General features: G+C 46.1%; 1 long non-coding RNA gene across 2 annotated transcripts in view; it reads right to left on the minus strand.

Annotated features, from left to right (window-relative positions):
- Positions 1–25,251, minus strand: part of LOC309531093 — a 45,447-nt gene that overhangs the window by 14,228 nt on the left and 5,968 nt on the right. The window contains exon 3 of one of the 2 annotated variants that reach the window (XR_014219066.1): positions 15,287–16,493. The exons of the other annotated variant lie outside the window; for it this stretch is intronic. This is a non-coding gene — a long non-coding RNA (uncharacterized lncRNA). Of the gene's footprint in view, positions 1–15,286; positions 16,494–25,251 lie in introns of those variants that run through there. 2 annotated transcript variants of the gene reach the window in all.

The raw sequence follows: 25,251 nt of genomic DNA on the forward strand, positions 1-25,251 counted from the left end.
TTCTTTGGAACCTGAATGTCCGACACAGCTTCCACGGCTTCCGATTGGCTGCAGGAGCTTCCTGCAGCCAATCGGAAGCCGCGCCTTGGTTTCCAAATGTTTTGGAAGTCGAATGGACTTCCGGAACGGATTCTGTTCGACTTCCAAGGTACGACTATATCTCCTTTCTTGTTCTGGAGGTAGGACTCAAACCTATTGCTTCAAGCCATAGGAGATTCCGACGAAACATCAGGAAGAACTTTCTGAGAGTCACAGCAGAACAGACTAATGGAGCTGGTGGATTTTCCTTCCTTGGGGACTTTTTAGCAGAGGTTGGATGGCCATCTGTCATGGATGCTTTAGTTGAGATTCCTGCATTGCAGGGGGCTGGACTAGATGGCCCTTGGGTCCCTTCCAACTTGACAATGCTATGGTTCTTGTCCAGCATCCTATTCTCACAGTGGCCAAGCAGATGCCTATGGCAACAGAACTCTCCGCACTTGAGATTCCCAGCCTCTGACAGTGGAGGTGGAACACTGGCTTAATGGCTCTCATGCGTGAATTTGTCTAATCCTTTTTTAAAGCCATCCAAGTTGGTGGCCATCACTGCTTCTTGCAGGAAAAAAACTCCATAATTTAACTGTAAAATACATTTCTTTGGTCTGTCCTGAATCTGCTGGGAGCTCATTAGCAGCGTGTTAAGACATCCGACACTCCCTTCTTGTTTATCCCCAGAAAATGGCGAGCTAAGCTATAACCCCCTCTGTACATGGATGGTCCATTTAATCATCATAGTCATCAATCGTGTTCAATCCTCCGTGAATTCCTATCTTTCTTGATTTCCCATTTCTCTCAGTGACGATGTCGTAATTTGTGCCACTGAATCCCGCAAAATAATTACTCATTATATGGGGCAAAATAAAGTTTGCAGACTCTGCTATAGCTCGGATCCTGCAGTTCAGGCTGCTGAAGAATGAACATTCTCTCCCTTGACTGTTGCCATGTGCGAGGGAAGTTCTCTAACAAGAGCTCTGGTTGGAGATTTTCCTAAATTAGGCATCCCTCCCCACAAACCTCTTCCTGGAAACGTTATGCAACAGTGCGCAGAGGAGAAAATGGTACCTGGCTAATTTGCCAATGTACAGGAGACTTTCTGGAGGCTGCCTAACAATTAGTGTCACTCTCAGTTTGGGCTGTGTTCCCCCCCCTCCACTCCCTTCCAGCAGCAGATTCAATAGCTGCATCAGCCATATGGGGGGGGGGGTGTGCTTGGCAGCTCTGTGACCCAGATATAGCGCAAGCTGCATTTTCTGCATTATGGACCCAGAGGAATCGCTGGCTTTTTCTTTTAAGTCTGGGACTCTCTGCAACTTTCTCTTTATTCTCTGTACTGTACTCCCAAGGCATTCCCACCAGCGTGAAAGGAGAGCAGGGGCCAGATTTTCCTGGGAGAGGGTGTCATGACCCCTGGAGGAGATCCTCCTTCTACAACAGGTGAAACGACGATCTCTGAGTCAGAAGAGGAAATTGCTCACAGGTGCCAGCTTCAGAAGCACGGTGGGTCCAGGGTACCAGGGCCACTCAGGGCTGAGGATGAGGATGATTATAATTTATTCCCAACCCTTCTCCCTAAAGTGCCAGGGTGGGATGCAACCATTAAACACAATGTTACGCAGGACGGGTGCAACAGCACTCTCCACAGTTGAGTGTCTGGAGCAAGCCAGCAAATTGGACTTCACTCTTTATTAACACAATCTGCATAGACTTGGCGGAGTGTCAGGCCTAATGAGCACAGCAGTTCATCCCTGGTAGGTCTTGCCCCATGGTTCCCCATGGATCCCCATGGATCCACAACTGTCTATGTCTCCTCCTCCCTCTCCAGGGTTTTCCCCAATCAGAGACTGGGCCTGTGTGAAGCTAACTTCTCTTCCACCCTGTTCATGCCTCCTCTGGTACTGGGAGACCAGAGGGGATGGGAGCTTGTCTCAGCAGGAGGGGGAGACACCCACCATCATCATTTTATTTGTATGCCGCCTTTCCATAGTTAAAACAATGCTCAACGTGGCTTACAACATGACAAGGTTTACATAATTACCAACATAACAAAAGTCATAATAAATAAAGGTAAAGGTAAAGGTAAAGGGACCCCTGACCATTAGGTCCAGTCGTGACTGACTCTGTGGTTGCTGCGCTTATCTCGCTTTATTGGCCGAGGGAGCCAGCGTACAGCTTCCGGAGCAGTGCACGGAAACGCCGTTTACCTTCCCGCCGGAGTGGTACCTATTTATCTACTTGCACTTTGATGTGCTTTCAAACTGCTAGGTTGGCAGGAGCTGGGACAGAGCGACGGAAGCTCACCCCGTCACGGGGATTCGAACCGCTGACCTTCTGATTGGCGAGTCCTAGTCTCTGTGGTTTAACCCACAGTGCCACCCGCATCCCTTGAGACTACTTAGGGTAGTGCTAAAGTGAGATATCGAATCCAAACTCTTCTCTGTGTCTCGTACATGCTTGTTATGTTCTTTTATTTGATTAATCAGTAGAAATAGATTGTATGCAACAAAACCTCCACAGTTTTGCTTCCGTTACTCTGCTGCTTTTGAGGTGCCCACAATAGCAAATGTGGGTCCACTGCACCAGGACCTATTCCTTGGGAATGCTGCTCTGCTCCTCCTGCGTTCCTGTGATCGGAAAGTAAGAGAAGGTGCTCTCGACACCCATCCCATGTAGGCGCTGAAGACATGTGCTGTATATGGGTGTACGCTCATCCTGGTGTCATTCCATCACTCTAGCACATGTGCCCCACACCTGCCAAGTCTTTGTTGCTCACTAATGGCCTTCCCACTTGAACAAATCACAAGGTTTGGCCCTTCTCCTCCTCCTCCCTGTCTCCACCAAGCAGTCAATGCTCCCTGCCGCACCAGCAGCAATTGTAGAGCAAGCTGTCAATCAAGGAAGGAGTTTAAATCCTTTGACAACTCTGTCTCCCCAGACTCTTAATGATACATGTTTCCTTCTGCCACTGTTTTTTAAAGCCTAATGATGTTTCCTGTAGTCGGTGCTCTGCGCTAAAAGCCTTCTCCGACACATGGCCTACTTACGTTGAAAGGCCTCGCAACTTTCACAGAGATGATCCAAAGAACTCGCTGAGGCTGAAAGGTGGGCCTGCACCTTAAACTTCTTTAAAAGCACATTCATCTCGTATCTCTCAGCAACAGCGAGCTGTACAGAGACCGATCTGCGTGCTAAAGCCCTCAACGCTGGAAAACAATAACAAGCCTCAGAATTGCCACCGAACAAAGCATGGAAGTTTTCCAAGCCACTCGTCGGCATGACCTAAATAATATTTTATATATGTATCGTATCGTTCCCTAGCACTTGAAGAAGCAGGAGAGAATTCCTTTGACAGTCACAACAAGTGACATCTTTTTCTAAAGCCTTTCTGCCGAGTTCTCAAAGGACTGCTGGTTGAGATGAAAGATAAGTGTACCCTGGGACTTACGCTGTGACTATTTTTTGTGAGGAGTGGGCTGTCAGGTGCAGATAACAAAAAGGAAGAGAGATGCATGATGGGCAGGTTGGAAATAACGGGGAGGTTGGGAATCCGGTATTTTGCTGTTCTGCAACTTAGCGGCATGTGTTCTTTAGGGCGAGGGTGACCAGGTGTCCTGTTTTACAGAAGACAGTTCTCTACTAGAAGTGCTATCAGAAGCCCACTATTGGAAGGGCTGCCTAGTTCAAGCCCCAGTGCTTTTTTTCTATTTATATATTTTTTCTTTTTTTTCTCCTTTATACCTGAAGGAACATCTCCACCCCCATCATTCTGCCCAGACACGGAGGTCCAGCGCCGAGGGCCTTCTGGTGGTTCCCTCACTGTGGGAAGCAAAGCTACAGGGAACCAGGCAGAGGGCCTTCTTGGTAGTGGCACCCGCCCTGTGGAACGCCCTCCCATCAGATGTCAAATAGATAAACAACTACCTGACATTTAGAATACATCTGAAGGCAATCCTGTTCAGGGAAGTTTTTAATGTGTGACATTTTAATGTATTTTTAATCTTTGTTGGAAGCCGCCCAGAGTGGCTGGGGAAACCCAGCCAGATGGGCGGGGTACAAATAATAAATTATTATTATTATTATTACTCATGTAATGTAAAAACATGCTGATTCCCAGACCATCCACAGGCCGGATTGAGAAGGCGATTGGGCCAGATCTGGCCCCAGGGCCTTAGTTTGCCTACCCATGGGATAGAGTCTCTCCCTTATCTGCTGGCAGTCTGGCCTCTCCTTGGCCATCTCCCTCTTCATCTGAGCTAGGAGTGTGAAGGGAGGGCTGAGGAGTGTCAGTTTTGTTTTGTTTTTTTTAGTTTTTTTATATAATATTTTATTAGGTTTTATCAGTAAAAAGGTCCAGAAAATACAAAAGCAAAAAAGATACAAAACACAAAAATACAAAAATACAAAATACAAAAAATACAGACATTAAACACAAAAAAGAAAAAAAGAAAAAACACATATAAAAGAAAAGCAAAATTTCCCTCTTTCTTGATTTCTCATCTTTAGTTAACTTATTTTCCTGACTTCCTCACATCTCCCGTTTTTGTATCCCTTTTTAAAATTTGTTCAGCAAATTCATGTCCTGTTAGTTTATCTATTATTAATCCCCTCTTACATTTTACCTTGTTGCTAGAACCCCTTCAATTCATCTCAATGTCATCAGCATTCAAAAATTTTACAGTGTTTCTGCAAATAAATTTTAAATTTCCTCCAATCTTCTTCCACCGACTCTTCTCCCTGGTCTCGGATTCTGCCAGTCATTTCTGCCAACTCCATATAGTCTATTAGTTGCATCTGCCAGTGTCAGTTTTGGAAACCAGTCCTTCTCCCTCATCAGAACCGTTGGCCTTTGAACTGCTAGCTCTGAAGCTGAACCCTTCTGCCTCCTCAGGAACTCAGACTTGTTCACTCTCCGGGGCTAACCCTTCTGCTGGCTCCTGGGGAGCCACGTTCCTGACAGGCGGTATATAAACTATAATAATGATGAAGATGATGATGTAGTACCTCGGCTTAAGAACTGAATTCGTTCTGGAGGTCCGTTCTTAACCTGAAACTGTTCTTAACCTGAGGTACCACTTTAGCTAATGGGCCTCCTGCTGCCGCCGCCATGCGATTTCTGTGCTCATCCTGAAGCAAAGTTTTTAACCCAAGGTACTATTTCTGGGTTAACGGAGTCTGTAACCTGAAGCATCTGTTACCTGAAGTATCTGTAACCCGAGGTAGAAGGTAAAGGGCCCCCTGACCATTAGGTCCAGTCGTGAACGACTCTGGGGTTGCGACGCTCATCTCGCTTCATTGGCCAAGGGAGCCGGCATACAGCTTCCGGGTCATGTGACCAGCATGACTAAGCCACTTCTGGCGAACCAGAGCAGCGCACAGAAACGCCGTTTACCTTCCCGCTGGAGTGGTACCTATTTATCTACTTGCACTTTGAGGTGCTTTCGAACGGCTAGGTTGGCAGGAGCAGGGACCGAGCAACAGGAGCTCACCCCGTTGCGGGGATTCGAACCGCCGACCTTCTGATCAGCAAGTCCTAGGCTCTGGGGTTTAACCCATAGCGCCACCCACGTCCCTAATAATAATAATAATAATAATAATAATAATAATAATAGTGAGGGTGGGAAGCCAACTTATGAAACAGTGTATTTAATTTGAAGGTTATTGTGAAAATGTTTGAATACACACACACATGATGCAGTAAGCAGGCCTTTCGCCTGATCCAACCGACAGGCTCTCCTTATATTGCTAAAGCCTACAGGTACAGGGAAGCAATAGCTGCTCTTTGCAGTTATAAAACCCAGCTGTTATCAATGGGAAAATATCAGAACTTGTCAGGGAAGCAAGGAGCTGCAGTGCCTCACAATGGGGATGTCTCTTTGTGTGATCTGAAAGCACATCTTACAAGTTCGCAGACAGGGAGAAAAGCTCGCTATCTCTGACTGCTGGCGTTCCTCCCTCCCTCTCGCTTGACACGCCAAGGCTACCGTGTGAGGGCTAGCAGTCCAGAGCAGCCGATCTCTTTGGGTTTCCTCAGCAAAAGGGAGTTGACCTGAGATGTGCACCCGTCGCGTGTGCCGCAGAGATACAACAAGGAAAACCTCCAGCTCTTTTCATGGCATAATGGCTTTAACTTTGAAAGGAACGGCCAGTCTGCGGCTCAGACTCCAAAAGGAAGCCAAATATTCTGTAAGGTGTCAGCAGAGCAAGAGGAGTCCCAGTCGCTCATTCTCGTGATGATGGTCACTCCTATCCTAAGAGCATCAGAAACTGTTTGCATTTGTGCATAATGATCTCATGTGCAATCCAGCCTTCTCTACCTCTGATGCATAGCTGTCAACTTACAGATTTGAAAATAAGGGACCAGCAGCCTTGAAAATAAGGGACCAGCAGCCAAAATAAGGGACCTGCAGCCTCACCTGTTCCAGGCACTCCTGTCTTCCACTGCCTCCTACAGTCTGGTCAAACTCATGCCGGTAGCTTCGAGAACACTGTCCAACCAACTTTGTAACCAGAGGTTCAACTGAATAGAATCTGAATCACATGCACCACAAGGCCTATGCAGCCTCAACTTAAGATGGCTCCCCGGCCTGGCTTTGCACTGCAAAGTTTGCAGCAGCACGTGCAACAAAATGGCGTCCAGCATTCAAAAACCAACTCAGCTTCAATTAACTAGCCACACACAAGGCATGCAGGCTCCACCCCCACCCCCACTCGTTCTTAGACTTCTTATTGGGTGAGCAACACAGCCAAGCAACACAGTTGGAGCCTCCCTCCTCCCTGGCTGGCAGGGAGGGAGGGAGAGGAGCTGCTTCCTTTGAAATTTAAGGGACATCATTTAAGGGACATTTAAAGGACATCTATCAATAAGGGACAGCAGCGGGACATGGCGCTGGAATAAGCGACTGTCCCATCAAATAAGGGACACTTGACAGCTATGCTCTGATGTCCTGATTTCTTGGACTCCATCACAGACTCTGAGCATCTTTCCCACCTGGAATGGAAGCTCACGTATATCAGCTTGAATTGCTTCTTTTTCCTCCCTAAAATTTGTTTGCATCCCCACTCTCCTTTTTTTCTGCACTTGTCATAATCAGAAGATTTTTTTTTTTAGGGGGCTTTCTTGAAAACCATCTGGAAGCCACGGGGAGCACCAATTATCTGTGTACACTTGAAATCTCAAGCACATTACGTTGGAATATTTCTTGCACTTGACGAAAAGTAAATCCTATAAAAAGATTCAAATTGGTGCAGTGCGTAATTAAGACGGCAGATCTGTAGCGCATGGAAGCACCGTTGTCGTGGTTCCGTGTCCACGGCGCATCAAATGAATACCAAAAGGCGCATGCTGTGCTCTGTGGTCTAGCCTGTGTTCTGGAACAGACATACTGCCAACCTATCTGTTCAAGCCACTCTTTAAAGGCAGGGACTTTTCAGCCCAAACTTCACAATAGGCAGGAAATCTGTGATGAGATCTCCCCCCCTTTTTTTAATTTTAAAGCGACAAGGCAATGGGCAGGGCTACAATTTAGATCAGAACAGCATCCTGTGCCCAGTTCTGGGCGCCACAATTTAAGAAGGATATACTGGCAAGCTGGAATGTGTGCAGAGGAGGGCGACCAAGATGATCAAGGGTCTGGAAACCAAGCCTTATGAGGAATGGTTGAAGGAGCTGGGTATGTTTTGCCTGGAAAAGAGGAGATGTGATAGCTATCTTTGAATATCTCAAGGGTTGTCACGTGGAAGATAGAGCAAGCTTGTTTTCTCCCGCGCCGGAGGGTAGGACCCGATCCAATGGCTTTAAGATACAAGAAAGAGATTTTGCCTAAACATCAGGAAGAACTTTCTGACAGCAAGAGCTATTTGACCATGGAACGGTCTCCCTCAGGAAGATGTGGACTCTCCATCCTTGGAGGTTTTCAAGCAGAGGTTGGATGGCCATCTGCCATGGATGCTTCAGTTGTGATTGCTGCATTGTATGGGGGTTGGGGTCCTTTCAAGATGATTCTGTGGTCAACCAGATGCCTATGGGAAACCTGCAAGCAGGACATGGGCACAAGAACACTCTCCCCTCCCTCTGTGGTTTCCAGCAAATGGTATTCAGAAGCATCACTGCCTCTGACAGTGCAGGCAGAGCATAGTCCTCATGGCTAGTAGCCATTGACAGCCTTCTCCTCTATAAATTTGTCCAATCCTCTTTTAAAGTCAGAGCTAGACCATCAAGAAGGCTGATCGCTGAAGAATTGATGCTTTTGAATTATGGTGCTGGAGGAGACTCTTGAGAGTCCCATGGACTGCAAGAAGATCAAACCTCTCCATTCTTAAGGAAATCAGCCCTGAGTGCTCACTGGAAGGACAGATCCTGAAGCTGAGGCTCCAATACTTTGGCCACCTCATGAGACGAGAAGACTCCTTGGAAAAGACCCTGGTGTTGGGAAAGATTGAGGGCACAAGGAGAAGGGGACGACAGAGGATGAGATGGTTGGACAGTGTTCTCGAAGCTACCAGCATGAGTTTGACCAAACTGTGGGAGGCAATGGGAGACAGGAGTGCCTGGCGTGCTCTGGTCCATGGGGTCACGAAGAGGCGGACACGACTAAACGACTAAACAACAACAAGAAGAAGACGAAGAGTTGATGGCCATCACTGTTGGGAAATAAGTTGAGGAATCTGAAAGCCACTTTGTATAGTAGTGGAGGCCCCCTGGTTACAATCTGTTTTAGTTGTTGCTTTGATTGATATTTTGTATCTGAAATTGTTTGCATTTCTGCTTTTGCCACAGCCTTTGGCGAGCACAAAATGTATCAACTATCTGAAGTAAGTTTAAATGCTTTACTTACAGTAATCAGAGGTCTCACTCATGCATCGTTCAGTCTTACAGCAGAAACAACACAGGTAAGATTTTTTTTGTTTGTTACAAAATACAGAAGTTGGTCTCGAACACATGGTCTGAGTCTGCAGTCACAGCCTCAGACATCTGCTTGGTTACATGCTTCAAAGAGAAGATAAGAGATAGAAAGGAACAGGAAACAACCCTTACTTCTTCCCTCCTCAAAGGTGAGGGCTCATGACGGATCTGAGTCTTCTCTAGCAATTAAAAACTCTGTGATCCTTAACCCCTTTCTTACTGCCAATTGTGCACAGTTATATTTGACTGCATAAATCCCCACAATCACTGCCCCCTGTGGGAGTGAGTTCCATAGTTTAACTATGCACCAAGTCCTCTGTAGATGCTTTAATGTGGGATAGCTTTAATCGTTGTGCCCTCCACAAGTTGGTGGATTCCATGGTCCGTAAGCCAACATAGCTAATGTTGGAGCGGGGTGATGGAGGTTGCAGCCCAACAACATATATAATTGCTTTCGTTGTTGAATTGTTCTTGTCCTCAAGAAGTACTATGGGTCAAGGGAAGGTGGAAATCTCCCCCCAACTCCTGCTCCAACGGAAATGTTCATCTTGCAGCTAATAGCAATTTTGAGCAAGGAGCTATTTCCATTCGGGCCACAGCATGGGGGAAAGGGAGTAGCAACCCCTCCCACTCATGTCACACACACACACACACACACACACACACACACACACCCCACTTGATTGCCCACCCCCTGTGCCTGCTATTTGAAATTTAGACACTGTACCCATTAATTGCAATCACGTAATTAATGATATGCCTAGCTTGGCCATTAGTGACTTTTAGACTTTTTCATATGCCCAGGTCTTTAAAGCTTGTATTCGATGCTCCTGTCTGCCACGGTTAGCTTTAAAAATAACAAAACACTGTAAGCTGTTCCACTATGTTAGCTTATTCTGTGTTTTAATTATTATTTTTTTGCTTGATCTTTCTTGCAATGATAAAGCACCATGAAAGCTCAAAAAACTGAAAAATTACGTAGAGGTTTCGAGAGCTAATAAAATCTTCTTAACCCATTTACTGGCCTCTGCTTGTGCAATGTTCCCATGACAATGATCTTTGTCCACAAGAAAGCTGGACTGTGTGTCCAGCTCCTACAGGCATGGAGATGGCGCACAGGTTTAAGGGTCTTTTAAATAAGGAGCCTAGGAAACTGCCTTACACTAAGTCAGTCTGCTATCCCACCTAGCTCAGTAATGTCTGCATGGACTGGCAGGGATTCTCCAGGATTATAGACAATCCCACCCCTACCTGGAGATGCCGGGGATTGAACTTGGAACCATCTGTATGCAAGAGAAATGCTCTAACACTTCACCACGGTCCTTGGACTAAGGCTAAGGTATGAGAACCTTGAGAGACTCGAAGGGAGCACATGAACTGCAAAGAGATTATAAGGAGGGGGGGAGCCTCTCCAAATATCTCCAGTTGAGCAGCCAGTTCTAACTGTGATGTGTGATTATTATTTTGTTTAAATAGCACCATCTAGCTCTTATCATTTGCACTTGAGTTTCAGCAATGCATGGGAAAGCTGATCAGGGGCTGCCACTTGGTGCCTGATTGTAGTATTGCAAGCTAGATTGCAGTATTGCATATCTATATCCTTTTATTATGTTTTGTTTTTGTTTTTTTTATTTGTAGAATATTTATTGAGATTATACAAAAAATTACACATAAAGAAAAAACAAACAAAAACTAACAAACACAAGCTAACAAGAAAGTTGACAAAAAGGCAACCTAGAAAGAAGGAAAAGAAATAGAAAAAAGAGGGGGGGAAAGATATTTTTAAAAAGAATAAATCCATTTTTCAGCATCTTTGATCTCATTTGCTTATTTCCTTGACCTCCTCACACCTCCCCTTTTGTATTCCCGTTTTCCAAGTCTTTTCAGCAAATCCTTACCCTCTTTCATTTAACTTTGCTCTATACTTAACCTATTATAACTATACATTTTCATCCTTATAACTATCTATATTTACCTATTCTTATTAACCTCCTTTTATTATGTTTTGTAACGTGATGTTATTGATGTTTTGTAATGTGTTTTAAATGTACACCGCCCTGGGATCTTTTGATAAAGGGTGGTATATAATTTGTCATAATAATAATAATAATAATAATAATAATAATAATAATAATATCTGGACATTGATATGATTACAGATTATTATCCACCCTAGTGCCCAACAGTAAAAACACAGCATTAGTATTAAAGCACAATATTAAAAACAACTTAATGTTACAGAATATACACCTCAAGGGTCAAATGCCAGGGTAAAAAGTTGCATCTGCGACCTATGGAGATGTTTATAGAGAGAGAGAGCAATATTGGGATGCAGTCTAGCTAAAGCTAAGCACTTTTCAGCTTCCACTGGATTCAAAAAGAAAGGTTTAAGGATACAATGAAGTGCCAAAGGCTCATACCTCCAGCTTCAGTGCCTGGCATCTAGGAATGGAGGAGAAGTCCCATTCCATTTGCAATTCCACATCGTTAAAATGTGACAGGAGGCAGCGATGTCCACCAACTTTGATTGCTTTAAAAAGGGGTGGGACTAATTCGTGGCTACTAGCCAGGAGGGCCACGCTCTGCCTCCACCATCAGTATTAATGCTTCTCAATGCCATTTGCTTGAAACCACGGGAGGCCAGAGTGATTTTGTGCCCAGGTTCTGCTTTCAGGTTTCCCATAGGGCCATTGTTGGCCCCTGTAAGAACAGAGTGCTGGTCTAGATAGATCTTCTGGAGGTGGCGGCGGGCTGGGCCTTGGAGTTCCCAAACCTAAATCTCCTGGGGAGACTTCAACGTCCATGCCGATGCCGCCCCCCTCCTCATGGGCTCTGGACCTAGTGACTTCCATGGTAACACTAGGGCTCTCCCAGTTTGTTTTGGGCCCCATTCATCAAGCAGGCCACACGCTGGATTTGATCTTTGGTGCTGGCATAGATGTGATCATGCTCCCCCCCTATGGAAGTGCCATGGTCTGATCACTATGCTCTGAAAGCCAAGATTGACTTCCCGCTACTCCCCTGCTCAGGTGGCGAGCCTATTTGGACTCTCCCGCGAAGGCTGATGGATCCTGATAGATTCTGTCAGGCCTTGCAGGACCCTGCTCCCCCTGGTGACTCATTAGATGACCTTGTCGGGGACTGGAATAAGCAGTTCTTGGCAGCCATTGATGAGATCACGCCTAAGCGCCCTCTGCGATCCTGCTGAAACCGGGCCCCTTGGTTTACCAAGGAGCTCTGGAAAATGAAGTGGGACCTCAGATGGCTAGAATGAGTATGGCGACGGACTCGCGACGGAGCTTCAAGAACATCTTAGAGGACGCTTATGAAAGCCTATGAGATGGCTATGAAACCTGCTAAGAAATCTTACTTCGCAGCTTCCATTGCATCTGCTAGCTCTTGCCCGGCACAACTTTTTAGAATAATTAGGTCAATAACATCCTTAGGAGGACAACCAAATTTAAGCATAAATTCGACTCATAGCTGTGAGGCATTTGCGAGCTTTTTTGCAGAGAAAGTCCTGTTGCTCCGCCGTGACCTCCCTGCCAATTTAGATACAGTAGTAGAACTGGAGGCCCCTTGACTGTCTTCAGGTCCAGTGTTGGACCATTTCGATCAAATACTCCCTGCTGATGTGGATAGATTCCTCCGAGCTGGCAGGCCCACCACTTGCCCCCTTGATCCGTGCCCATCTTGGCTGATTAGGGCATGCCCAGACGTCGCGCGGATTCCCCTGGTTGAAATTATCAATTTGTCCCTTGGCACGGGGACATTCCCAGGGGAGCTGAAGGAAACAGTGGTTTGTCCGCTCTTAAAGAAAACTTCATTAGATCCTTTAGACCTATCCAATTACCGCCCAGTTTCAAATCTTCTGTTTCTGGGTAAGGTAATTGAGTTGCTGAACAGCTTGGCAGGTTTCTGGAGGAAACATCGGCTTTAGATCCATTTCAGTCCAGTTTCCATCCTGGTTTTGGGACGGCTCTGGTTACCCTAACAGATGATCTCCATAGACAACTGGATTGAGGTGGGTTGGGACTGCTGATTCTCTTAGATCTGTCAGAAGCCTTTGATATGGTCGATCATGATCTTCTGGACCACCGCCTCGCCAATGTGGGGATACAGGGCACAGCCCATCAATGGCTGTGCTCTTTTATCTCTGGTCAGGGACATATGGTGGCACTAGGGAGGGAGATATCACCACCCCATTCCTTGGTGCCGCAGGGCGCAATCCTCCCCCCGATGCTTTTTAACATCTTTATGCACCCCCTTGCCCAGATTGTCTGGAGCTTTGAGCTGGGTTGTCACCAATATGCTGATGACACTCAGCTCTATCTGCTGATGGATGGCCATACCGACTCAGCCCCGGACACACTGACCAGATGCTTGGAAGCTGTGGCTGGATGGTTTCGTGGGAGCCGATTGAAACTAAATCCTTCAAAGACAGAGGTCCTCTGGCTGGGTCGGGATGGCATGGGGATGAGGGACCAACTCCCTTCTCTTGCTAGGGCCCAATTAGTGCCAGTGCCTTCCGTTAAGAGTTTGGGTGTAATCCCTGACGCCTCCCTTTCCAAGGAGGCGCAGGTTACAGCAACAGCTAAGGCGACATTCTTCTATCTTCGCCGCATTAAGCAGTTGGTCCCTTACCTTTCCCGCCCCGACCTGGCCACAGTGATCCATGCATCCACCTCCAGGCTTGACTACTGTAATTTGCTCTACGCACTGCCCTTGAAAATGTCCCAGAAACTCCAGCGGGTGCAGAGTGCTGCAGCGAGGCTCCTCACAGGGTCCCTGCCATGGGAGCATATTCACCCAGTGCTTTACCAGTTGCACTGGCTCCCGTGGAGTATAGGGTCAGGTTCAAGGTGCTGGTTTTGACCTTTAAAGCCCTTTGTGGCTAAGGACCCTCATATCTACAGGACCGCCTCTCCTAGTATGCCCCTCAGAGGACCTTAAGGTCCATGAATAACCATAGTTTAGAGGTCCCGGGCCCTAAGGAAGTCAGACTATCCTCCGCCAGGGCCAGGGCCTTTTTAGTGATGGCTCCAACCTAGTGGAATGCTTTGTCCTATGAGACCAGGGCCCTTCAGGATTTAACCTCCTTTCGCAAGGCCTGTAAGACAAAGCTATTCTCTCCCTGGCCTTTAATTTGAATTCAGCCTGATCTTTTATTTCCCTTCTCTTCCCTCCCCCTCCCCTTTTATGACGATTACCCGCTCTGAGACCCCACAGCTAATTCTCTCCTGGTCTCCTTACTGGCCCAAGTAGGACTAATTCTTCCAGCTAGCCCTGGTGATGATCTAATGCTTATTGGATGGATTTTCCCCAAATTGATTTTTGAACTTTGAATTTTATTGTTATTCATGTTTTTATACTGTATTTTATGCTGCTTCTGTGTTGTAATACAATTAAGTGTTTTAAATTTGTTGTTAGCCACCCTGAGTCCAGTTTTCTGAACCAGGAAGGGGGGTATAAATAAAATATTATTATTATTATTATTATTATTATTATTATTATTATTATTATTATTAAATACAAAGGGGGCAATGGGGCTGTACTCTCTCCCCGCAGCTCCTGATGCTGTTTGCCTTACATATACCATATTTTTTGCTCTATAAGACTCACTTTTTCCCTCCTAAAAAGTAAGGGGAAATGTGTGTGCATCTTATGGAGTGAATGCAGGCTGCACAGCTATCCCAGAAGCCAGAACAGCAAGAGGGATCACTGCTTTCGCTGCGCAGCGATCCCTCTTGTTGCTCTGGCTTCTGAGATTCAGAATATTATTTTTTCTTGTTTTCCTCCTGCAAAAATTGGGTGCGTCTTATGGTCTGGTGCGTCTTATAGAGCAAAAAATATGGTAGCTGTCCCCGAAGCTCCAAATTTGCCTTGAAATCTATCTCCAGTAAAGTGAGATGAAACCTTGTCGAAACTATTTCCTCCCCCCGTCTGCCTTAAAAATGCAACTTGCCTTTCACGCAAATGAATACATAATAATTGTTCTGCAGGTAAGGATTTCAGGTGTTTCAGAGAAGCCCCCAAAAGGGCCTAGCAGGGCTCAATTTTATTTCGGAAGACAATATTTGCGGCAGGCTCTCTGCATCGGCCTCACGTCCCTGTTATTCACTCTTAAACACTGACAGTTGTGGCAGCCGAGACTGCGATTTAAAATGATTAAAATGATTATAAACTGTTAAAATGCAAATTGTCAACACCACATGTCAAAGCAAGCACTCTTTTAAATCAAGCAGGGGGAGAAAGAGAGACCTGATTTTTACTGGGGAAATGAGAACGTTCCTGGGGGCAGACTTGAAGAGGTTTTAAGACTAGAGGACCAATAAATAATAGCCTGTCTGGGGGTCAAAGGAGTAGGAATCTGTGACTTTTAATGAGAGGATATTGAGGGGAAATTCAATAAAATCATGTATCAGGAGTTCTTAAGGCAAATATACATCTACAACATATTTCAGAAAGCAGTTTGTCTGCTGGTTTGATGCTTGTTCTCAATATAATAATAATAATAATAATAATAATAATAATAATAATTTATTTATACCCCACCCATCTGGCTGGTTTTCCTAGGCACTCTGGGCAGCTCCCAACAGAATATATTAAAAACACGATAAAACATCAAACATTAAAAACTTCCCTAAATAGAGCTGCCTTCAGATGTCTTCTAAAAGTCAGATAGTTGTTTACTTCCTTGACATCTGAAGGGAGGGCGCCAATAACAAGAAGACCCTCTGCCTGGTTCCCTGTAACTTGGCTTCTCGCAGGGAGGGAACCACCAGAAGGCCCTCGGAGCTGGACCTCAGTGTCTGGGCTTAATGATGGGGTTGGAGACGCTCCTTCAGATATACTGGACCGAGGCCGTTTACGGCTTTAAAGGTCAGCACCAACACTTTGAATTGTGCTCGGAAACGTACTGGGAGCCAATGCAGATCTCTCAGGACTGGTGTTACATGGTCCCTGCAGCCACTCCCAGTCACCAGTCTGGCTGCCGCATTCTGGATTAATTGCAGTTTCCAAGTCACCTTCAAAGGCAGCCCCATGCAGAGAGCATTGCAGTAGTCCAAGCAGGAGATAACCAGAGCATGCACCCCTCTGGCGAGAGTCTGTGGGCAGGTAGGGTACCAGATGGAGCTGGTAGACAGCTGCCCTGGACACAGAATAAACCTGCACCTCCATGGACAGCTGTGAGTCCAAAATGACTCCCAGGCTGTGCACCTAGTCCTTCAGTGGCACAGTTACCCCATTCAGGACCAGGGAGTCCTCCACATCTGCGTGCCTCCTATCCCCTCAAAACAGTACTTCTGTTTTTGGATGCCTCTCAAAAGTCTTCATTGCCATTTAGACACCAGGCACCATTTTGAATCAAGATGGAAGACTGAAATGTGACTTGGGCATGGCTTCACTCTTTTTTTCTTTCCTTTTTCTTTTGCAGAGGTTCAGCTGTCACCAAACTTGGCATGAGGGCTTCCTTTTGATGTTTGGATGCCGGGTGTCAGGGAGACTTCAGAGGAGCAAGTGACAGAAGAGGCAGAGCAGGGGCCCAGGGATGCTGTGGAAGCGGAAGATAGGGCGGAGATTAGCCAGGAGGAGGAAGGGCTCAGGGATGCTGTGGAAGCGGAAGAGAGGGCGGAGATTAGCCAGGAGGAGGAAGGGCTCAGGGATGCTGTGGAAGCGGAAGAGAGGGCGGAGATTAGCCAGGAGGAAGAAGGGCTCAGGAGTGCTGTGGAAGCGGAAGAGAGGGCGGAGACTAGCCAGGAGGAGGAAGGGCTCAGGGGTGCTGCAGAGCCCTGCAAGCGTCCAGAGGAAGGGAGCTCAAGACTCTGGAAGGAAGGGGGCTTTCAAAACAGCACAGACAAGGAGGGAAATGAAACATAAGGATCAAAGATGTCTCACGCGATTCCCACGCCTACTTTGTTGGTGCGCGAATCGAAGGAAGCCACTCCCCGAATCTGACTCGACAGGTTCGGACGTATAATCCTGAATTGTACCTGTTTCTTGTACAGTCATACCTCAGTTTACAGGCACTTCAAGGTGTGTGTTTTCGGGTTACAGAAGCGCCGGAACACAGAAGTACCAGAACGGGTTACTTCTGTGTTTCGGCACTCACGCATATGTGCAGAAACACTAAATCGTGCTTTGCGTATGCGCAGAAGCGCCGAATCACAAACCGCACGTGTGCAGACATAGCGCTATGGGTTGCAAACGCTGCGGGTTGCGAACTTGCCTCCCGCACGGATCACGTTTGCAACCCGAGCGTCCACTGTACATATATAATAAAGACTGTAAATACCGAGCTGACTGTGCCAGGGTGTTAATATGAAGGGGAGACACCACCTTTACACCGCGCCCCATTTTGAATCAAGATGGCAGACCAATACATGACTTTGGCGTCATGGGACCAAACTCACAAATTGCTTTATCAGTTAAAAAAACCAAAAACTTTTCTTCTTTTTTTTTTTTTTTGGTTTCTAAAAAAGATCCTGGGAAGAGCTGGTTGGTATTTACGAACATTAATATCATATTATTAAAAATATTGTGGATAATTGTTCCTTAATTTCAATTAAGATTTAAGTGGGTTTTCTTAAGGATCCCTGAATACTGATCCAGCTGAACATTCCCAGTGAAATGAATGAGGAAGTGCTGCAGCTACGCTGAAGTTGAGCCTTTCTCAACCTGGTTCATGGAGGTAGAGGCTAGCAACGGCTCCTGTCCACGATGCCTGTCCTCTGCCTCCACATTCAAAGGCAGCCATGCTTCTGAACACCAGCTGCTGGGAATCACCAGTGGTGCGAGGGCTCTTGTTCTCGAATCCTGCTCCCTGGTTTTCCCCCAGGCACCTGGTCGGCCACTGTGAGAATCATTAAGCAAACAGTCTGTGAGCACCTAGAAAGGAATGCTGTGATCACCAATAGTCAGCATGGATTTCTGAAAAATAAGTCATGTCAGACTAACCTGATCTCATTTTTTGACAGAATTACAAGCCTGGTAGATGAAGGGAACGCAGTAGATGTAGCCTACCTTGATTTCAGCAATGCATTTGACAAGGTGCCCCATGATATTCTTGTAAAGAAGCTGGTAAAATGCGGTCTTGACTATGCTACCACTCAGTGGATTTGTAACTGGCTGACTGACCGAACCCAAAGGGTGCTCATCAATGGTTCCTCTTCATCCTGGAGAAGAGTGACTAGTGGGGTGCCACAGGGTTCTGTCTTGGGCCCAGTCTTATTCAACATCTTTATCGATGACTTGGATGATGGACTCAAGGGCATCCTGATCAAATTTGCAGATGACACCAAACTGGGAGGGGTGGCTAACACCCCAGAGGACAGGATCACACTTCAAAACAACCATGACAGATTAGAGAACTGGGCAAAAACAAACAAGATGAATTTTAACAGGGTATTGCACTTGGGCAAAAAAAATGAGAGGCACAAATACAAGATGGGTGACACCTGGCTTGAGAGCAGTACATGTGAAAAGGATCTAGGAGTCTTGGTTGACCACAAACTTGACATGAGCCAACAGTGTGACGCGGCAGCTAAAAAAGCCAATGCAATTCTGGGCTGCATCAATAGGAGTATAGCATCTAGATCAAGGGAAGTAATAGTGCCACTGTATTCTGCTCTGGTCAGACCTCACCTGGAGTACTGTGTCCAGTTCTGGGCACCACAATTCAAGAAGGACACTGACAAACTGGAACGTGTCCAGAGGAGGGCAACCAAAATGGTCAAAGGCCTGGAAACGATGCCTTATGAGGAACGGCTAAGGGAGCTGGGCATGTTTAGCCTGGAGAAGAGGAGGTTAAGGGGTGATATGATAGCCATGTTCAAATATATAAAAGGATGTCACATAGAGGAGGGAGAAAGGTTGTTTTCTGCTGCTCCAGAGAAGCGGACACGGAGCAATGGATCCAAACTACAAGAAAGAAGATTCCACCTAAACATTAGGAAGAACTTCCTGACAGTAAGAGCTGTTTGACAGTGGAATTTGCTGCCAAGGAGTGTGGTGGAGTCTCCTCCTTTGGAGGTCTTTAAGCAGAGGCTTGACAACCATATGTCAGGAGTGCTCTGATGGTGTTTCCTGCTTGGCAGGGGGTTGGACTCGATGGCCCTTGTGGTCTCTTCCAACTCTATGATTCTATGATTCTATGATTCTAGGATGCTGGACTCAATGTGCCGCCATTGGCCTGACTTTGCAGATCTCTTCTTCTCAATAGTGCCTACTCTGTTTGCAAGAACATTACAAACAGAAGAGGGCAGCAAAGTTAAGGAAATGGAGAAGAATAGGCTAACTAGGTCAGTAGTTTTCCAAGATGACGGCTTGGGGATCCCTTTTTGTACTGATGTCTGCCAAGGGTCTGCCGTGGCCCCTTGTGGACTGTGGAAGTCTGTAGGTAACAGTGTGTTGCGCATTTATCTGCCCCCGATCTCATGGGCTATTTGATTATTATTATTTTGGTTTTTAATGATTTTTATCAAAGGTTTTCCTCATTTACAAAAGCACGTGCGTTGTCTCTTTCGAAGGCTGTGTTTTCTACAGATCAGTTATATTTGTTGTGAGATACTAGTGCTATTTGCAGCATAGGGTGGGGAAGAAAAGAGGGGGGAGATGGGAGGTGGCGGTGGGGTGGTAAAGCTGAAGTTCTTTTACTTAGTGTATGCGTGGGGGTTTTTGTGTCAGCATCACTTGGGTAGGCTCTCTTTCTGTTCCTGGGCTATTTGTCTCCTGCAGGACGGCTGAACGGTTGTGTTCCATTTAACACTTTTGCAACTTGGTACAGGATCGCTTGCAACAAGGGGAGGGCCTCAAATCCCATAAACAAGACTTTTCAGTTACTCTTCAGGCAAATGTTAAGAACGATCAGGAAAGCCGCACCTTCGAATACGTGACGGCTGAGGTTTTTTAAAATGCCATGATGTAAACATCGTTCCCTGATGTCGTAATTCCACAGCATCTTCAATTAAGTCTGGGAGTATCTCCTGACTGAACCACTGGGGAGCCGCTGCCACTCAGTGTAGACAAGACTGGGTTAGAGATAGACCAAACAAACGTTGTATATACCATTGTAATAGCATTAGGTAAAAGGTAAAGGGACCCCTGACCATTAGGTCCAGTCGTGACCGACTCTGGGGTTGCGGCACTCATCTCGCTTTACTGGCCGAGGGAGCTGGTCATGTGGCCAGCATGACTAAGCTGCTTCTGGCGAACCAGAGCAGCACACAGAAACGCAGTTTACCTTTCCGCTGGAGCGGTACCTATTTATCTACTTGAACTTTGTGGTGCTTTCGAACTGCTAGGTTGGCAGGAGCAGGGACCGAGCAATGGGAGCTCACCCCGTCACAGGGATTCGAACCGCCGACCTTCTGATTGGCAAGTCCTAGGCTCTGTGGTTTTAACCCACAGCGCCACCTGCTTCCCTTGTAATAGCATTATAATACAATTAATCATGAGAACAGTCCCTGCCCTCACACCTTTAAGACGCCATAGATTATTCCATGGCCAAAGGTCTGAGTAAAAAGGAATGTTTTTGCCCGTCATGATGGCATCAGGCGAGCCTCTCTGGGGAGAGCATTCTATAGTCGGGGAGCCATCACACAAAAAGCCTGTTCTCATGTTGTCACCCTCCGAACTCCACCTTTTATGTGCACCTCCTGCCACTGTCTTCTCGCAGCCACAATGCATGCTTTTTTATATAGTGGGCCTCAGGGGTGGTGGGCAGGGAGGGGTGCTGGCCTGCTGTCAACCACATCACTGCCCTTGCCGGGAGAGAGAGAGGAGGGCTCTGGTGGTGGGAAGGCCAGCAGGACGTGACAGCAGTGGTGGTGGTGCACTGCACTGACCTTTGGTCTGTGTGTGTGGTTTGGGAGCTGCACGGTCAGGCAGTGGCGTAGCGTGGGTTGTCAGCACCTGGGGCAAGGCAAGTAATTTGCGCCCCCTAACCCGTGGATTTGCGCCCCCTAACCCGTGGATTTGCGCCCCTAACCCGTGGATTTGCGCCCCCTAACCCTAACCCCCCGATGTTGCGCCCGGTGCGGCTGGCCCCCCCTGCACTCCCCATGCTACGCCACTGCGGTCAGGGGAAAAACAATGCTGTCCAGGGTTGTAAAGACTGCAGAGAGAATAATTGGGTGCACTCTTCCCACCTTAGATCAAATCTATGCTTCCAGGTGCCATAAGAAAGCTGCAGAGATAGCGCAGGATAATACGCACCCCGGAAATGATCACTTTCAGCTTCTGCCTTCTGAAAGAAGGTACAGGGTTATAAAAACTAGCACTAGCCACCTGAGAAACAGTTTCTACGCAAATGCAATTCTGGTTCTAAATGCAGCATAAGGAGTCTCTATAGTATATTGTATTTTAAAATGGGGTTTTAGAGTTTTTAGGGGTTTTTGAATGTCTTATGTCTTATGTAGATTTTGTAGAGAGCCAGTGTGGTGTAGTGGTTAAGAGCGGTAGACTCGTAATCTGGTGAACCGGGTTCGATTCCCTGCTCCTCCACATGTAGCTGCTGGGTGACCTTGGGCTAGTCACACTTCTCTGAAGTCTCTCAGCCCCACTCACCTCACAGAGTGTTTGTTGTGGGGGAGGAAGGGAAAGGAGATTGTTAGCTGCTTTGAGACTCCTTAGGGTAGTGAGAAAGTGGGATATCAAATCCAATTTTCAATTTCATTGTTCTGTATGGGACAAGGACAATAAAGATATCGTATTGTATTGTATCGTACCACAGCACCCTTCTCCCTCCCAGTTAGCACAGCAATGCAGCGGATGGGAAGCCCGGGGTCCAGGGAGGCCTCTCCCCACTGCCCACCCCTGGCCAAGGCCTCCCTTTATGCTTGGCAATGGGGCCCCACAGCAACGACCGCAGCAGGGTGCATGCACAGTGTTCTCATGGCCATGCAAACACAGCGAGGCACTTGCTCCTGTACAGCTGAGAAAACCTTCCGCCGTTTCCCACATTTGATCAGCCGGCTCGAATGAATGGCATGTGCCGCTGTGAGAAACTTCAAGCGTCCACATTGTTGGCGTTCTTGCTTCCCAGTCGGATTTGCCAGCGTTCAGATTCCAAGCCGGCGGCCAGACCCTTCTCCGCTTACTGTGTGTGCACAAAATACGTCTCACGGTTTTACTACAGAGGCTTTGCATCCCTGAGCACCCTATCGGCTTTCTTAGACCCTCCAACCAGGACACTCTCTGCCTAATCTGGGTAGGTGCCAAACTGCAGAAGACTATTGAGGAAACAAGACTCTGAAGACACAGGAATAGGCGCATTCTGGACATTCATTTGCACACCATTTAACACTGGAATAGTTCTGTGTCGCTGTGATGTGTGCATTTTTAAAATAAATAAATTTGCAATGCAACGAGCCAGCCAGACACGGAAGCTGAGTCCCAGGCACCCTCTTCAGACTATGAGAAAGATCCTCCATCAATAGAGTCTATTGCAGGGCAGATTCGAGGATAAACCATACGTGGAACGAGTCTGCCCCTGTGGCTTGTTGGAGGTAGAAACTGTCTCTCATGCCTTGTTACGCTGCCGTCTCTATGGGGTTATACGCTCGGTATGTATTACCCCTGCTATGCAAAAATCTCCAAATGAATCCAAACTTCAAAATTCTGTGCGATTGCCATAAAACGTAGGGAACAAGTTGTGCTATCCATAATGATTAAGGCCTTAAATGATAAATTTAGGTTATATTTTAGTGACTAAGTTTTAATTTATATATATTTTCAACTGTTGCTATTTCTGCATAGCCCAAGAAGGTTACTCTTCCCCATGGGTAGGCAAACTAAGGCCTGGGGGCCAGATCCGGCCCAATTGCCTTCTAAATCCAGCCTGCTGACGGTCCAGCAATCAACATGTTTTTACATGAGTAGAATGTGTCCTTTTATGTAAAACGCATCTCTGGGTTATTTGTGGGGCCTGCCTGGTGTTTTTACATGAGTAGAATGTGTGCTTTTATTTAAAATGCATCTCTGGGTTATTTGTGGAGCGTAGGAATTCATTCATATTTTTTTCTCTTCAAAATATAGTCCAGCCCCCCCCCCCCAAGGTCTGAGGGAAAGTGGACCAGCCTCCTGCTTAAAAAGTTTGCTGACCCCTGTTCCAAAGGAATAAAAATGATCTCAGTTAACTTGTGGGAATTGGCATTCTGTGAACCGTGTGCAGAGAAGTCAAGGAGATGACTAAAAGCTGAGGGATTCATCCTCTCGCAATCTCATTGCCTGAAATCAAATATTGTCCAGACACTTGGAGTCTCAGTTCTACTGTCCTACTGAGCGTTGACCCGTTTTAGGGGCAGGGAGAAACTTGGTTCTGTTCTCCTTCTAATGCAAACCTATTTAAATTCACTTTCCCCAAAACAATACTTGACAGCACATTCTAGTTAGAAAGTCTTCTGGGAAACCCAAACAGACATTGATTTAGTTGTCCAAACTTTTCATGTCCTGGAGGTAATGAATCGGTTTCCCACCTTCCTTTTTCTTTCTGTCTCTCTGGAACTTTCTCTGGCCTAATATCCATTTCTCCTCCTAGTTCAGGCATAGGCAAACTCTGCCCTCCGGATGTTTTGGGACTACAACTCCCATCATCCCTAGCTAACAGGACCAGTGGTCAGGGGTGATGGGAGTTGTAGTCCCAAAACATCTGGAGGGCCGAGTTTGCCTATGCCTGTCCTAGTTCCTCTCCGGGTTAATTATACACCTACTAGGCTGATCTTTTCAAAGTTTTCAAACTAAGATCCGACCCCTTACAGCAAAACCCTGTGCATATTTACTCAAAAGGAAGCCCCATTGGGTCTTCTTCACAAGTGAGTATGTTTAGGATTGCAGCTTCTACTTCTAAAAAAATTAACAATCTCAAGTCTATCAGAAAGCTCACAGTCTACAGATGATTTCCTTATTTTCTTTATAGAAAATGTGTCATTTCTGTGTTTCTTTTTCAAAAAAATAACAGCATGCAAGTGACACGCAATTCATAAAATGCAAAGGAAAATAGCATTTTATTGATTCATTTCTGGGTGCTATTTTGGGTTCTATTTCTGGCGGAGGATACAGCCAAAACATGCTACAGCTAAAGAAAAGGACATTTAGTTGCAAGGGTGAAATAATTCCTACTTAAAAATAAAAATAAACTCACATTGTTATCGAACTAATTTAATGATGATGAAAAGAACAGCTTCTTAATTGGGGTCGGGCGTCGATATTTCAATAAAATATACCCACATGAAAGATATCCAGATTGTTATTTTTTTAATTATTATTACAAAAAATGCAGATGATGTGATTCCAAGATGGAAAACATTCCTAGGGTGAAACATTGTTTAGAACCCGAGGGTCGCTTTGGAATGTCGGCAGCCAAGACCTAAAATTCTTTGTGTCGGAATAATAACAACAGGAAGCTTAAACAATGGCTCTGATCTGAAACAAGAAAAGGTTTCCTCTCTTGCTTTTTAAAGTGGAATTGCACTGCACGGCTGGCGAAGATGGATGGGGGAGAAATTCAGTTCCATTGGCATTTAAATGTGAATCTACCAACTTCAGAATTCCTGAAACTATACGCACAAACCAAAACACAGCCATCTTCCTAAATTCATACTACCCCAGATTTTGCAGTGCAGCTTCTTCAGCCAAGTATTGTGTAGAAAGCTGTGTTGAATGGGGGTAAAGTATGCATTTAAAAAGGCACATTTAGTGAAAATAACATACAAACATGTTTTATTTTAAGGGTTCATAATTTTTTTTTGAAATAGCAACAACCTCAGATATGCAGATGACACAACCTTGATGGCAGAAAGTGAGGAGGAACTAAAGATCCTTTTAATGATGGTGAAAGAGGAGAGCGCAAAATATGGTCTGAAGCTCAACATCAAAAAAACGAAGATCATGGCCACTGGTCCCATCACCTTCCGGCAAATAGAAGGGGAAGAAATGGAGGCAGTGAGAGATTTTACTTTCTTGGGCTCCATGATCACTGCAGATGGTGACAGCAGCCACGAAATTAAGAGACGCCTGCTTCTTGGGAGGAAAGCAATGACAAACCTAGACACCATCTTAAAAAGCAGAGACATCGCCTTGCCGACAAAGGTCCATATAGTTAAAGCCATGGTTTTCCCAGTAGTGATGTATGGAAGTGAGAGCTGGACCATAAAGAAGGCTGATCACCGAAGAATTGATGCTTTTGAATTATGGTGCTGGAGGAGACTCTCGAGAGTCCCATGGACTGCAAGAAGATCAAACCTATCCATTCTTAAGGAAATCAGCCCTGAATGCTCACTGGAAGGACAGATTGTGAAGCTGAGGCTCCAATA

Source organism: Podarcis vaucheri (assembly GCF_965113315.1).
Source record: "Podarcis vaucheri genome assembly, chromosome: 1".
In the NCBI taxonomy this organism is placed as follows: domain Eukaryota; kingdom Metazoa; phylum Chordata; class Lepidosauria; order Squamata; family Lacertidae; genus Podarcis; species Podarcis vaucheri.